Below are 15,288 nucleotides of genomic sequence, written 5' to 3' on the forward strand. Positions count from 1 at the left end.
GCCTAATTCTTTTCTCCTTGCTTCAGACATAGCTTCTTATTTTTGTCAAAGATTGATCATCGTCGTTCTGCTTTCACATCAGTCTCTCTGTTTTCCTCTTCTTGCTCTTCACCTGTCTCATTCTCGCCTTCTTCCTTATCTCCATATATATTTACTCTCATGCTGTAATAGGCTAATCCCAGTGCTGCCTCTGTTTATCGCTCTTTCCTTGGCCCTTATTGTTCTGGCACATCCCTATGTCCCTATGTCTTTCTAATTTTACTTCTCCATTCAACTCTCCTCAACCTGCTCCCACGTTCCCTTCTCTCTTTCAACATGTTACTATTCTACCTATTCTTAAAAAGTATGTTCTTGATTCCTCTCTTCTTTCTAACGATCATCAAATCTACCATCTTCCCTTTCTAATAATATATTTTGAGCTGTCTATTTTCAGACATTCATATTATCTTGATTCTGACTCCCTTTTTCCTTCACTCCAATCTGGTTTCTGTCCTCCTCACTCCATTTATTTTTGTTGTGTTATGTTATTTTGGTTTCCCGTGTTTTCCTCTGGGCTATTTTAGCCGTTTGCATATGTGCTGTTGTGTTTTCACTGTGGCCATTTTTGCTGTGTTTTTTTAATGGGGGTTCCCCTCTAGACCCCTTCTAACCCACGCCACCACCTCACCATGCCACCGTCCCCCTAATACCGTACCCCAAACACACAAAACATGTATTTTTTTTTTTTTTTTAAAGAAACACAGTCAAAATGGCCGGGATGAAAGCACTGCAGCAAATATCCAAGCGGCTAAAATAGCTGAGAGGAATACACAGTAAGTCTTTATTTTATGTTAAGTTTAGTATGTTTAGTTACATGTCTTCCATAATTTCCATAATTTCCTTAGCACTTCTGATCAGGCAAACCAATCTTCTATTATACATATTCTGGATCTTTTCACAGCCTTTAGAGCGGATCACTCTATTTTTCATTCTCAATTTTCTCTATTCTGGTTTTCTTCCTATTTTCTTCCTAAGTGAACATTTTGATGGGCTTGGAAGATATCTTCTTCTGTGCCTCAGCGCTTTGGTGTTCTCAATGGCTCGGTCCTATGCCTCTTTCAATTTCTTTTATATACCTTTCCTCCCTTTTCTATAATTCTTTCGTTCAGCCTTTCACCTCATTTCTATGCTGATGACTCTCACATTGTCTAATCATTTTCTTCTCTTCTCTGATTCAATTCAATCTTCAGTTATTGGTTCTCTCTTAGCTGACAAGTCTGGGGCGCTTTCTCACTATCTTCACCTTAATACATCTCAAACTGAGATACTCTTTTTCCCTGTCACTCCCCCCTATGGAATTTCCCCACCCTCCTGCATTTCTGACTATCCTAATTCTCTCTTCCTGTCTAATTCTGCTCATCTTTGACTCTGTTATTCGCTTTACTCCCCATATTTCTGCTCTTGCTTTAATTCTTGCCCTGGCCTTGTCATGTCTTGATTACTGCCCCCTCTTCTTGCTGGACTTGCTTCTTATGCCCGTGCTCCTCTTCAGCCTATCATTAATTCTGCTATCTGTGAGCTTCAACCCAGCTCTGATATTGCTCCGTCCCTAGCCTCTCTTCATTTGCTCCCCTTTCGTTGCCATTCTCAGTTTTGTTTTCTGTGCATTGTCTTGAATTGTATCTACGGGCTTACCCGTTCTGATCTTCATTTCTATCTGTGTACCCACTCAGACCCTTCATTTTTCTCTTCTTTTCTCGTTTCTCCTTCTTTGCTTCTTTGGCTCCAACCTTTGGAATGCGCTTCCTCTGTCTGTATGTTCCTCTCCCACATGTCCTTCTTTCTTGTTATCCTTTAAAGCCCACCTTCTCACTTGTTCGTGAATGAAAGTTTACCTCCCTTTTGGTCCTTTTGAATTTTTCTAATTTAAGTAATTGTTCATTCTTAATTTGTGAAGCCTTTGACGAAGGTGATTTATACACCCACATACATCAAATGGATGTAATAAAAGTACTTTCAATATAGTTTTGCAAAATGTCAATGTTGCCCTCGTGCAGAAGTCTGCACTCTTTGGCTCTCTAATTGGACAAGCCCCACGAGCATTAGCCATCATGGTAAATGCAGAGGACTCATGGAGTCCTAGCTCAAAGCATCTGTAATGCTGCAGATGCAGAAGCCGGCCCTACACTAATACCGTGACCTATGAAATATTGAAATCATGTTTTCCCTAGTGTTAGTACCGTACAAAATGTCTACCTGCACCAGTGCACAATATCTATAATGCGGTCTCTAGTCTCATTGTTGCAAATTCAGCAACATAGAAAGTAGATCACACCTTTCAATTAAATGTCAATTTCATCGAAAATTAACAGACTACCAATATAGAACTGTTTTATCTTCAGACGGTGGATTTAGCGTCAAAGTGTATTCACCCGCTAAATAGCCAAATTCCCAATGATCTCCACCAATTGCACAACATGAATCCATTCATATGTAACGACATACACTGCAACATAGTTTGCATTATCATCCACATCTGAGAAGACCTTGGCAGACGGGTTCCTGAAGTGGCATTGGGGTAGAGCCTCGTCCCTGATTAAGGAATGTTCTTTCGCCAGGGCATTTTAGGATTCGCGAGAAACTCTGCTGCAAAAGAAGGGTTGGGTCCCTAACTTGCATATGTGTTGACAACAACATGGCACCACAGAAAGTGAAATGACATTGCCATTCACATTGCAAAAAGAGGTATTTATTCTCGTGAAAAGTTACTTCATAATAAATATGCCAGACTTGGCACCCCTAACTGTTAATGTGTATCGTATTATATTGTATTCAGTTATTTATATAGCACTCTTTCACCATTTGTATGGCCTCAATGCGCTTTGTGACTTGAACGCCCTGAGTGACCGCAGCCAATGATGTGTAATACATGAACAGATACTTTTAATATTTTCAAATATGGAACAATGCCATGGGTGAGGCTGTTTTCAAATTCAAAGTGTACAATTTTGAATTGAATCACTTTTAGGGATTTTAATTTTGGCAGTTGAGATACAGTGCGCCGAAATGATTTGGCCAGGATCACACAGTTTGCTTAGTGGTGAAATGGGAACTAGATGGGAATTTAAAGCAGGCTGCAAATTAGACTCTAAATCAAAAAGCTTCACAGATGTAATTGGTAGAAAATGTGAAGTTTCACAAGTTTCACAAAATCACTCGTGTTTGTCAAATAAACACACCTCATTAAAATAAGGGACACTGTTTCAGAATGTTGTTTTTTCTAACTCATGTTAATTGTCTTGAGAAAAGGCACAGGTGTATGAAGCTAATGTGAGCTTTGTGTAGGGTTTCAGAAACACATACATCTATGTACCAAGACATTATGGGTGTTATATAACTTATGAGAGCGTTCTTGGAAACTAAAAACACTTCAATGATTCGCTCATTATAAAGAACACGCTCTGGTGATAATAAGGAGCAAGTAAGTGTCTGAGGCCCCAATGGACTGTATTCGACTATCTGGGGCATTGGCGACTGGCAATCTCTCTATGCCATGCCTCCTTTCATCGGGGGTCTGGTGGTGAGCAACAAGCTGTCAGGGTCTCATGAGCAGTGTGTGCTTATTACACTCCAATAAATGAACGTGTGGCCCTGTTGAGGCGTGATGGTCTAAGCTAGAATTTCAACCTGCACCCTCAACGGGTGGACTGGCAGACATCAAGAGTCTCTTTGTGTGCAACGACAAAACGTGTCCCTGTCTGTGCGTGCTGATGCCAAAGAAGTATCCCTTGCTAGGAGTACCCATTGAGTGAACTGGTTTTCAAGTACCCCTATTTGCAATGTGTGTCCTTCATTTCCGGTGCCTATCTGTGCGTGCCCAGTTTGTGGTCTAGTACGCGGATGCGATGCCAAGTGGGTATGTTTGTGTATGAGCACCCAGTTGATGTCACCTATGTGGGTACTCATGCCAACAACTCGCTGCCCATAGAAAACACAAATCCTGGCCCAGGGTTCTTGGCAGAGAGAGCACTGGCAAGCACTACTGCAACTCAGTACAGTAAGAGATTACAAACGGTATTTAGAGCCACAGGTTTAAACCATGTCGAGTTAATAACGATTAAAGACAGAAATATTCTTAAAATGGGCGCATAAGCAGGGGTTTAAGAAGGACTGGGCAAAAAGACACTTAGTAGCAATCTCATATTTCTCAAAATTACGGGGTGACTCAGATACCACCCAGAACGCTCTCATTTCATACGCGATGAAAGGATGGGCCAGAGTGAAAGGGCCACAGGTAGACACTCGCCGACCCCTCGACTTCCACAAACTGGTAAACATAGCAGATCAGTTGGAAGCCATATGCTGGCACCCATACGAGATCGCACTATTCAAAACAAAAACTTTTCTGGCCTACTTCGGGGCTTTACGGGTGAGAGAGCTCACCGCCTCCAGCACCAAGGCCACAAACGGTCTAGGCGGCATGGAAGTTAGGGTCAGACAAGTCAGCGTCAACAAAGAAATCCATCAGACAAAAACTGGGGTCAAAAGAATATTTGTTATATCGACGATGCAACAAACTGCCAAGTATGTATCACCAACCTTTATTACGCACAAAGGCCCAAGGTTGGGGGGAGGTTTTTAATACATTGAGATTCCTCGGCACTAGACCCGCTACCAATTTAAAGGGGTGCTGAAGAAAGCAATCGGCAACGCGGGATGGGTCCCAAAGAACTTTGGTACCCAATCCTTCAGAATAGGTGCCGCAACTGCGGCATGACAGGGAGGCCTGGCACAGCTAAAAAACATAGGGGGATGGAAGTCATATTGCTACAAAAGATACATCACACCACAGTTAATATAGCCATCCCCGTTTTTTCTCTTCCCCTTCCCCCCGCTTTGGAGAACCAACAGGCGACGGGAAGACTTCGCTTAACTCAGCATGGGTTGTTGGCCACTCATTCGTCTTCAGGACAGGCCGATGGGCGGAAGAAACCAAAGAAGGTCCGCCTTTTAGAAATACCATTGCCTCATGGTGGGGTTAGAGGGGCCTACGGTGGGCCGACATCCACGAAACATTAGCAGAGCTGGTCGCATACAGAGACCCGCCTGAATTCCTCATAATACATTTAGGGGGCAATGACCTGGTGAACTCAGGAAGGAGAAATATATATGAGGAAATCTGCTCCTCCTTGGCAGGCATTTCCCACAACTGGAGGGAAACGGAAATATATTTTTCGGCCATCCTTCCCAGAAAGAAATGGCTGGGGGGCCCACTGTTACAAATCCGTAGACATTGCTAGAAGAAAACTCAACAGGGGACTAGAGAAATTTTGTGCAGCTAGAGGGCTGGGTTTCATAAAACACACGGCCATTACCCTGGGTGACACAGATCTTTTTCACAAAGACAGCACCCACCTATCAATAAAAGGCATGGAACATTTATTTCAGGAAATCTCGGCAACTCTCGCATCTAGAGGCTGTTATTAGGAGATACTTTTGGGAGGAACACGGCCAGCCAGTAACCTGCCCGTGTTTGGCGGCACGGGCCAGAGGGGGTAACCTCATGACCCGGTGCCCAAAAGTATGATATTATTATGATATGTAATTATTTGTTTATCTGTATAACCATATCTGTACAATAAAATCCTATGGCCTTTTATTGCCAACACTTGACAAAATGTTGTGAGACAAATAATTTCGGGTGAGGGTCAGGGTTCGGCCTACCATGATGCATGCATATGGTTCATCAGTTATGGGCAATACCGCAGGGCCACCCAAGGTTAGACAGAGTAAATGATGTTACCATACGGCAGGCTAGGAGAGGGGCAGCTCCCGCCCCCACGCCTGTTCCTCTCCCCCACAAGCACAGAGACACGCAGTCTCTGTCACACAATGCCGAGGAAGGGTGAGGTGTGAACATGCGCCTCACCCTTGCTCCAAACAACAAGGTGCTAAGCACCTACAGAAAACCAACAGGCATGCAGGGCCCAGGTTCAAAGACCTGACCCCTCCTCAGGGGGCCAGACATGTCGGCTATCCGGCCGGGGGCTGGCGCACAGCCCCCACTATTATACATATCAAAGACCAAGGGCTTCCCTGGGTCCTATAAAGAAGAGCAGAATTCTCTAAGAGAACACAATCTGTTTGTGGACCCTGAACGGGGACCCAAACTGACAGGAGGTTCGCTGTTCACTCAGCGTCTTCCACACTTTGTTTCTTTACCACAAAACCCTCCCACCCTATAAATAAGGGAGAAGAACAAAGGAAAAGAAGTACAGGGCACTGTACGGTGTCCACAACAAGTCGTGGGAGGACATAAGAAGGCCGCACGGGCCAGAGGTGGTAACCTCGGGACCCAGTGCCCAAAAGTATGATATTATTATGATATGTGCTTATTTGTTTATCTGCATTACCATATCTGTACAAGAAAATCCTACGGCCTTTTATTGCCAGTACTTGACAAAATTGGGTGAGGGTCGGGGTTCGGCCTACCATGTTGCATGCATATGGGTTCATCAGTTATGAGCGCACACATCTGCGGTGCGCACTGAGTGCTTCTCTCTTTAGCTGCATAAGGGGTGTTGCGGTCTGTATATGTCCAGGGGTTCCCTTTGTGTGACTGCACTGTGAGTTGATAGCATCTTCTTGCCCCCCACCACACATCTTAAAAAGTGACTCATTTTACGTTAAAGGAAAGAACATGTTCTAGTTCTTGTTTGGAGTTTAATACGCACAGCATACATTAAGCGGGACTACGCAAAGTTATACATGAAAGAAAGACCAATCCAAGGATGATGCCCACACTTGCCATTGGCCCTGCCATGCAGCCATGTCCCCATGCCCAATCCCTCATGTGAATGTAGTGTGCTAAAGTAAACACAAACTGCATTTTGCGCAAGGCGCTAACTGACTGCAATGCCTCCAGGACACAACTTTCCCTCTTGTGTTTATCGTCTCCTGTCCCGTGTGTCTTGTCACACTGCTTCCCCCAGTGACTTGGTTCCCTCGACCCCGCCCCCCTCTGAAAAAAGCACAGCCCAATTGACCAAGGGCACACTGCATGTCAGCATGGGAACAACGTCTGGGAGGAGTCCAAGAACCCACTCAAATGACGGCAGGGGAAGAGCATGAAAGATTTAATGGTTTTAGAGGCGTAAGTTAAAAAATGTGTTAAATATTTGGCTCGTTTTTATCAAAACTATATTTGCCTGCTAGGAGTCAAAATAAAAATGCATGTTACTTAGCACCTATATAGTTATCTGAAGGAGGATACTGAAGCTGGAGAAAGCTGTTTAAAAAAATCCAAAAAACATAGTAATCTGAAACTTGAATTATTGAAAGATCATATATCTTCAGGCATTTAGAAAAGGTCGCCATTTCACTGTCAGGAAAGCGAGCGCGGTGAACAGCGGCGGCACTAGCGCGCGCGCCGTTTCCCTGACTCCCTTAACCGCGGCAGGGGCTGCGCAGACTGCAACGGCAGTCTCTCCGCGCTGTCACTTCACAGAGTCGGATGTGACAGCTTCGCCAGGGACTAATGCGGTCCGACATCGTTGAACGTGGCCTGGAGCAAAGCAGCTGCCTGGAGCCACTCCTGATTGTCGCTGTCACAAGGTGCAGCTTTCTGCAATAAAACACGTTCCCGCAGCTTGCTTTCCCGCCCCGCACCTCCTCACGGATCGCTTATGCACCCTGATGTGGCCAGCGCACTACATCCATATAACGACTGTCAGCATTACACCGCTGAATTACTAGACGATGCGTGCTTTGCATTGGACGAACTCCTGCCATCATACCCGCCTGAAAGCAAGGGCAGCGCAGCTGCCTTTTATGGACTAATTAAATCATTCTTGCTTCAACAGGCAGCCATTTCCTTTGTTTTCGTGTCCCAGTTCGTGAGACCGATGGCCTGCATACAGAGTTCATACTTTATTTGCAATCCTTTTAGCTCGTGTCAAAGCGGTTCTACGTGTTTTCACAACATCCTATGTCAATGTACAGGTTAGTCTTATTGAAGGTTTTAAGTTTTCTTTTTTTAGCCATTTGTTTAATATTTCGTTTCTTTGGAACGTACCACATGCACACGAGATGCTTCAAAGCACTCTGGTTGAAGGCGAGGCAGTGGGGGAAGGGAAACAGCAGCGGCCATATACACAGGTTCAGGGGTGGACTGGCCCAGGGCTGGACTGGCCTATAGGGAACCCTGGAGATTTCCTGTAGGCCTCTGCACCCTGGGCCTTTTGTATGGCAACCTCTTTTATTTTCAAATTTTCTCGTAAGAAAAGGGCTGGGCTTGCTGAAAATGTGTAATATGGGGTCAAGTTGAACATTATTTCCAGGGCCTCTTTTGGTTCCCAGTCCAGCCCTCCACAGGTTCGGTAACATCAGATGCATGGGTCACAACTCACTACAGTCAGATTTCACCGCATTTTACTGTGGCATTTTTTTTATGGGGAGCCACCCCCACCACACCTTACAACCTAGTTTCCATAACCTCTATTAGCCAGTGCTGGAAATTAGAACAATGGATTGTGCGAACCCTCTCTTCGTTGGAGTGGTGGTGGGGGGGTGGAGGGCAGTGGGCGGGGCCATGGGCGTGGTCCCAGGGCAGGTCATCCAATACAGTATCTCTTCATAGAACCCAATCCTGGTGTTTTGCATAAAAGCAAAGAGCATTATGGGAACATATGTATGTCCAGAATTGTACATTTGAAACATGTGTTATAGTGAGTTTCAGTAAGAAACGCTTTTGAGAGAATAGTGGAAGTTGGAGTTTTAATTGGCCACTCTACTTACTCTAGGGAAAAACATTCTCTACCTTTCTGGACATAGATACCAGTCTGCACAGCTGCCAAAAGTATGTGAGGCTTTGGCAGTTGCTGTATTCAGTTACGCGTGGCAAGGGCAAGTCTACTAAACGTGTCTGTTGAAACAGTGTGTTGCTTTTGCAAGTGATAACTCAGCTTCAGGACAGATCTCCCTGGGAGTATACTGTTCTAATGCATAATTGTCACAGACTGCTTACTGAAGACTTGCATTGCTGCAGTCTTCTGAAGTCTGCTCATCAAAGTGTGAGTGTTTTGGGGAAGCCCCTGAGTCTGAGGACAGGGTTCCAAAACATGTTTTGCCAGAGCCCCGTTTGAGCACATTCCCTGCACTGCTACTAGCCCACAAACCTCTACCCCCATAGACGTGCTGTGGTAAAATCCCGCAATATGTACTTAAGCAAATATGATGAAAGGGACACAGTGAGTTGGGATATACATTAAAAAAAACAGGAGAGTTCATTTTATAATGGGCCTTAACGTCAATAGAAGATGTAAAAGTCTTGCATAAGGTTTTGACACCTTCCATTGGCGCCAAAGCTCATTTGTATTCATTTATATGGTGGAGAGGAGGGGCGGGATGCAACTTGCGTTTCCGCTGCCTCCATTCCTCTCCATCATACAAATGCCCCAGCATTTGCACCGGCATGCATTTTCATTATGGCACAAAAGTAGGCTGACTCCTTTGGGATCCATTTTAAAATGTGCTTGCCATGCATCGCAGCCTACCATGTTCGCATGGCAGGAAGCGTTTACAATTGCATGCTGCCTATCATGCGCGCATGGGAATAAGTGTTTAATATTAATTGTAAATGCTGCCTGCCATGAAAGCATGGTAGGTAGCATTCACCTATTTGCACAGTGGAGTGCAAATATGCAGGGAAAAATGCCATCTTTTGTCCGGCACATGTGCACTAAACCGTGCAAATGACCAAAATTTGAAAGCAGGGAGACTTCTACATGTATGTCTATACATTACGTCTCCCATTCGCCAAATTACGCAATGGAGAAGAATGCTCTCCAGGGTGTCATGTTATAAATATCAGAAATTGCATTGGAGGGGCCTCTCAATGTTTCACTTAATTGCAAAAGGTCACCTCCATGCAATGTTCCACATTCCAGAATGGTAGTGAAATAGAAATGTGCTAAATCTGCCGTTAACATGTTTAACACATTTATTTTGCACTATGATTGAGAAAAGGCATAAATACACGACACAGTTAATGATTGCAGTAGACATATGGATTGGATTCACATGGAGTCTGTCTTTCTTTCAAGGTGGTAAGTGCATGTGTATTCCATAGAGATCCATTGCATGTATTTATTTAACATTATTATAAATTGCGTCACCTGCCCGGAGGTCTCAGAGCGTGTACACAAAACAAAACAAGACAAACGGAGACAAGTAAACAATTCAGTTAAAGCCAGATATCAAGGCAGGGAGCATAAAGACAAAGGCAGAAAGCATATTAATCTGACGATAGATTGAACAGATATGTCTTCAAACTTTATTTGAAGTCAGCGGTTGTTGGAATTGTTCTGAGACTATTCGGCAGGGTACTCCAGGCAGTTGGGCCCGGGACAGTTTGAATCTGGGCTGCACCATTCTGAGTTGATTCTCAGACCTAAGGGTACGAGTTGGAACATTAGATGATCAGCGAGATATTTTGGGGCCAAGTTGAGAAAACATTTGTGAGTCAATATGAGCAATTTATGTGTGATCCTGAGCTTCATAGGGAGCCAGTGAAGATCCCGCCTAGAGGCCGTAACATGGGCTTGCCTAGAGAGGCCTCGCAGACTGCTCCATTTTGGCGAGAATTGATTATGGCCGTGGTGAGAATAGCTGCATTTGCATGTGTCAGAAAACGACGAACGTTACAGAGGAGTTTATTGATCAATCCACAGGAAGACCGGGTGTGAGCAACGTGCTAGTTCATCGTTAGCTAAACATCAAGGGTAACACCCAAGGTCTTCACCTTTTTTGCCACAGAGATACCGCTGCAGAAGATGAGAAAACTCTCGCATTCCAATTTTAGGGACTTAAGTTTAGCGCTGGAGGCCACAATCAGAAGTTCTGTCTTCTTGGTACTAAGCACCAAGGAGTTAGTAGCCATACACGGATGAATTGCAGATTAGATGGAATTAAGATAGGCCAGATCCTGGGAGTAAGGGCCTGTAAATTTGAAGATGACTTGGGTATCATCAGCATTGTTGGTATTCCGGACACCCAGGCCATCCAGATGTCTGTCTCAAAAATGGGTTTATATAGATTTTAAACAAGGAGGCAGAAAGATAGGACCCCTGTGGAACACCACGGGTAATAGAGATAGGCTTAGAAAAAGCCTTCCCAACACTTACTATGGCATTGTGTGGACCAAGAAAGGAGGAGATCCATTGAGAAGCCATAGGGGAGCAACCAACAACGTCTCTGAGTCTTCCAATAATGCATGGTCTACAAGATCACAAGCAGAAGACAAATCCAAGAACATCATCAAAGCTTGATGTCCACGGTCGATGATATTCAATATATTAGCCTTGAGGTCCAGCATGGTCTTTTCCATACCATGTCCCATTCTGAAGACCGACTGATGAACAGCGAAGATATACAGGGTAATTCATAGAAATTCGCACAAAAGTGGCGCACGCGGCTGGCGCACAGTGTTCCCGTGCGAATGTCTGCGCCAGCCGCGTGCGCTAAAATCGATTTCCGCGCACAGTGTATTCATGTATTTTAGCCTCCAAAAGCAGCCGTGGCGCAGAGTGGCGCAGTGACTCCGCAGCAGCGCCAGTTACGCCCCCAAGAACGCCCTTGCGCAAGGAAAAGCCATCAAAATCCCCAATCCAGCGCAAAGGGCTGCGCCAACCCTGGACCAGTTTACCGGACTGCCAAACAGCAAACGCCAAGTGGGCAACGTGTATTACGGGTTTTGCGGTAACTTCCACACGCGAAAAGGCCTGTGCGAGTGGGGTACGTGTATAACTGTTGTTCGCGTGAATTTTTACACGCGATTGGCCTGGGTACGTGTATTCCATGGGTGCGTGGGAAGTTTCACACACGATCGGGCCTGGGGGAGCGGGGTACGTGTATTTCAGTGGAGTGCAGCAAGTTTCACATGCGATTGGCCTGGGTACGTGTATTCCAGGGGTGCCCGGGAAGTTTCACATGCGATTGGCCTGGGTACGTGTATTTCAGGGGCTCGCGGGTAGTTTCCCACGCGATTGGGCCTGGTGGAGCGGGGTACGTGTATTTCAGGGGTGCGTGGGTAGTTTCACACGCGTTTGGCCTGGGTAGTGTATTTCAGGGGTGCGCAGGAAGTTTCCCACGCAAGTGGGCCTGGGGGAGCGGGGTACGTGCATTTCAGGGGCTCGCGGGTAGTTTCACATGCGATTTGCCTGGGTACGTGTATTTCAGGGGTGCGCAGGAAGTTTCACATGCGATTGGGCCTGGGGGAGCGGGGTACGTGTATTTCAGCGGCTCACGGGTAGTTTCACACGCGATTGGCCTGGGTATGTGTATTTCAGGGGTGCGTGGGAAGTTTCACACGCGATTGGCCTGGGTACGTGTATTTCAGGGGTTTGCAGGAAGTTTCACACGCGATTGGGCTGGGAACGTGTATTTCAGGGGTGCGCGGGAAGTTTCACATGCGATTGGGCCTGGCGGAGCGGGGTACGTGTATTTCAGGGGCTCGCGGGTAGTTTCACACGCGATTGGCCTGGGTACGTGTATTTCAGGGGTGCGCGGGAAGTTTCACATGCGATTGGGCCTGGGAGAGCGGGGTATGTGTATTTCAGGGGCTCGCAGGTAGTTTCACACGCGATTGGCCTGGGTATGTGTATTTCTGGGGTGCGCGGGAAGTTTCACACACGATTGGGCCTGGGGGAGTGGGGTACGTGTATTTCAGGGGCTCGTGGGTAATTTCACATGCGATTGGCCTGGGTAAGTGTATTTCAGGGGTGCACAGGAAGTTTCACACGCGATTGGGCCTGGGGGAGCGGGGTACGTGCATTTCAGGGACTCGCGGGTAGTTTCATACGCGATTGGCCTGGGTACGTGTATTTCAGGGGTACGTGGGAAGTTTCACACGCAATTGGCCTGGGTACGTGTATTTCAGGGGTTCGTGGGAAGTTTCACACGCGATTGGGTTGGGTACGTGTATTTCAGGGGTGCGTGTGAAGTTTCACACGCAATTGTGGCCGGGGGAGCGGGGTACGTGTATTTCAGGGGCTCGCGGGCAGTTTCACACGCGATTCGCCTGGGTACATGTATTCCTGGGGTGCGAGCAATTTTAACACGCGATTTCAGCAGGGTACGTGTATTTCTGAGGTGCGGGGAAGTTTCACATGTAATTTCAGCAGGGTACGTGTATTAGAGGGGTGCACAGGAAGTTCCACACGCGATTTCAGCAGGGTACGTGTATTACTGGGGTGCGGGCAAGTTTCACATGCGATAGGCCCTGTGCGAGTGGGGTACGTATATTTTGGGAGTGCCGGGGGGCCCTCCCAGGTGTTCCCTCTAAACCCTCCACGGCCCCTGCAGGCAGACCACACCACAGGGGACTACCCTGCACCCCTAGTCATGTCCCGCAGGCAGCCCATCCACCCTGAGCATGCACCCCAGCCAAGCCACATGTCACCTTGCACTAGTGATCACCAACGCATTACCCCCTTGCACCCTCACCCCACAGCAGTGCAGGGCACCTGCCAGCAGGCCCCCACTCATGTCCCCCAGCACCCCCACCCCCCAAACAGTGCAGGGCACCTGCCAGCAGGCCCCCACTCATGTCACCTTGCACCCCCACTCCCCAAGCAGTGCAGGGCACCTGCCAGCAGGCCCCCACTCATGTCCCACTCATGTCCCCTTGCACCCCCACCCCCCAGCACTGAGGGGTACCTGCCAGCAGGCCCCCACGCATGTCCCCTTGCACCCCCACCCCCCAGCAGTGCAGGGCACCTGCCAGCAGGCCCCCACTCATGTCCCACTCATGTCCCCTTGCACCCCCACCCCCCAGCACTGAGGGACACCTGCCAACAGGCCCCCACACATGTCCCCTGCACCCCCAACCCCCAGCAGTGCGGGGCACCTGCCAGCAGGCCCCGACACATGTCCCCCAGCCAACATGTCATCACAATCTAGATCCCTGGCCCTTATGGCCAGCCTCCACATGCCAAAGACCCACCCAAATATTGCATCCACCCACATAGAAATGCCAATTACCTGATACAACCCCAATGGCAAGTATGTAAATCAACACATGTCCGTCACACACACAGAATGGGTGCAAGTGAATGTTAAAACCCATATCATGACATGCATGAAACCAATGAGATGATACCACAAATGGAAGTATAAAAAAATATATATTAAAGATAACATGAACGTAAATCAAATTAAACACACAACAATGGGAATAACAAACGAAATGGTCCATGTCCGATAAATCATGAAAATCAAGAAAACATAAGCAAAAGAAATCCAAAAAGAAATGTCGTCCAAAGTCACTGTTCAAAAAATCAAATCCAAGGGGAAATAAAACCATTGCTCCATGGTGAACACAAAAAAATATTTAAAAAAATGAATCCAATGTAAAACTATGTACAATTGAAGAATCCAGGGTCCATGAGCCCAATTTAAGAAATGAAACCTACCAAAAACTACTACCTAATTAAAAAAATATATACAAAAATGTGGTCCATTGTCCAAGCGGTCCAAAATAAAGAAAAAACCAAAGGAAACCTAATACTAACTATTTACAAGGGCAGCGGGCAAGTCCAACGGCTCACATGTTGATGTTCCGGGCCAGGGCTTCATCGAACTCCTGCTCGATGTCCCAGAGGTGGTCCTCTTCCATGGCCCCGAGGGTTCGCAGGGACGATGACATCTGGAACATCAGGGCCCTACGCATGGAGTTCTCCGCCCTGACCATTGTGAGCCGTGCCTCTTCCGCCCGCTGCCGCTCCGCATCTATCGCATGGCCCAACCGCTGCCACACGGAAGACACTTTCCGGCCAGGGTCCTCCAGCCCTCCGGCCGATGCCTGCCCCTCCGATGATGAAGGCCCTGAGCCATCATGGCTCCCACCTTGTTGCTGATGCTGCTGTGCCGCTGCCTGTGCACTGGCTCCTGCTACATGCACATCCTCCTCCAGCTGGGGTGCAGTTGTTGAGGTGGCCACCCCTGCTGGACGACCGACTCCCGACTGTGGCAGGATTGTGTCCTCCACCAGCCTGGCCGCTGGGTCAGAGGCACCTCCACAGGGCACCCCTTAGTGACACATGGGTGGGAAGATGGCACAGAGGATGACTGGTGCATAGGGGGTTCAGTTGAGGAGGGGGTCGGAACAAGGTCCAGAAAACGGAGAAATAAGGCTCTGGTGAGCTGTCCCAGTGGGTCAACACGGTCAACGAGCCATGCAAGAAGACGTGCAGCCTCCTCATGAATAGACTGCAGGTCAGCTCGCATGGCACGTTGACGCAACGCCACCCC

Source organism: Ambystoma mexicanum, chromosome 4p (assembly GCF_040938575.1).
Source record: "Ambystoma mexicanum isolate Mex_15411 chromosome 4p, UKY_AmexF1_1, whole genome shotgun sequence".
NCBI classification, from domain to species: domain Eukaryota; kingdom Metazoa; phylum Chordata; class Amphibia; order Caudata; family Ambystomatidae; genus Ambystoma; species Ambystoma mexicanum.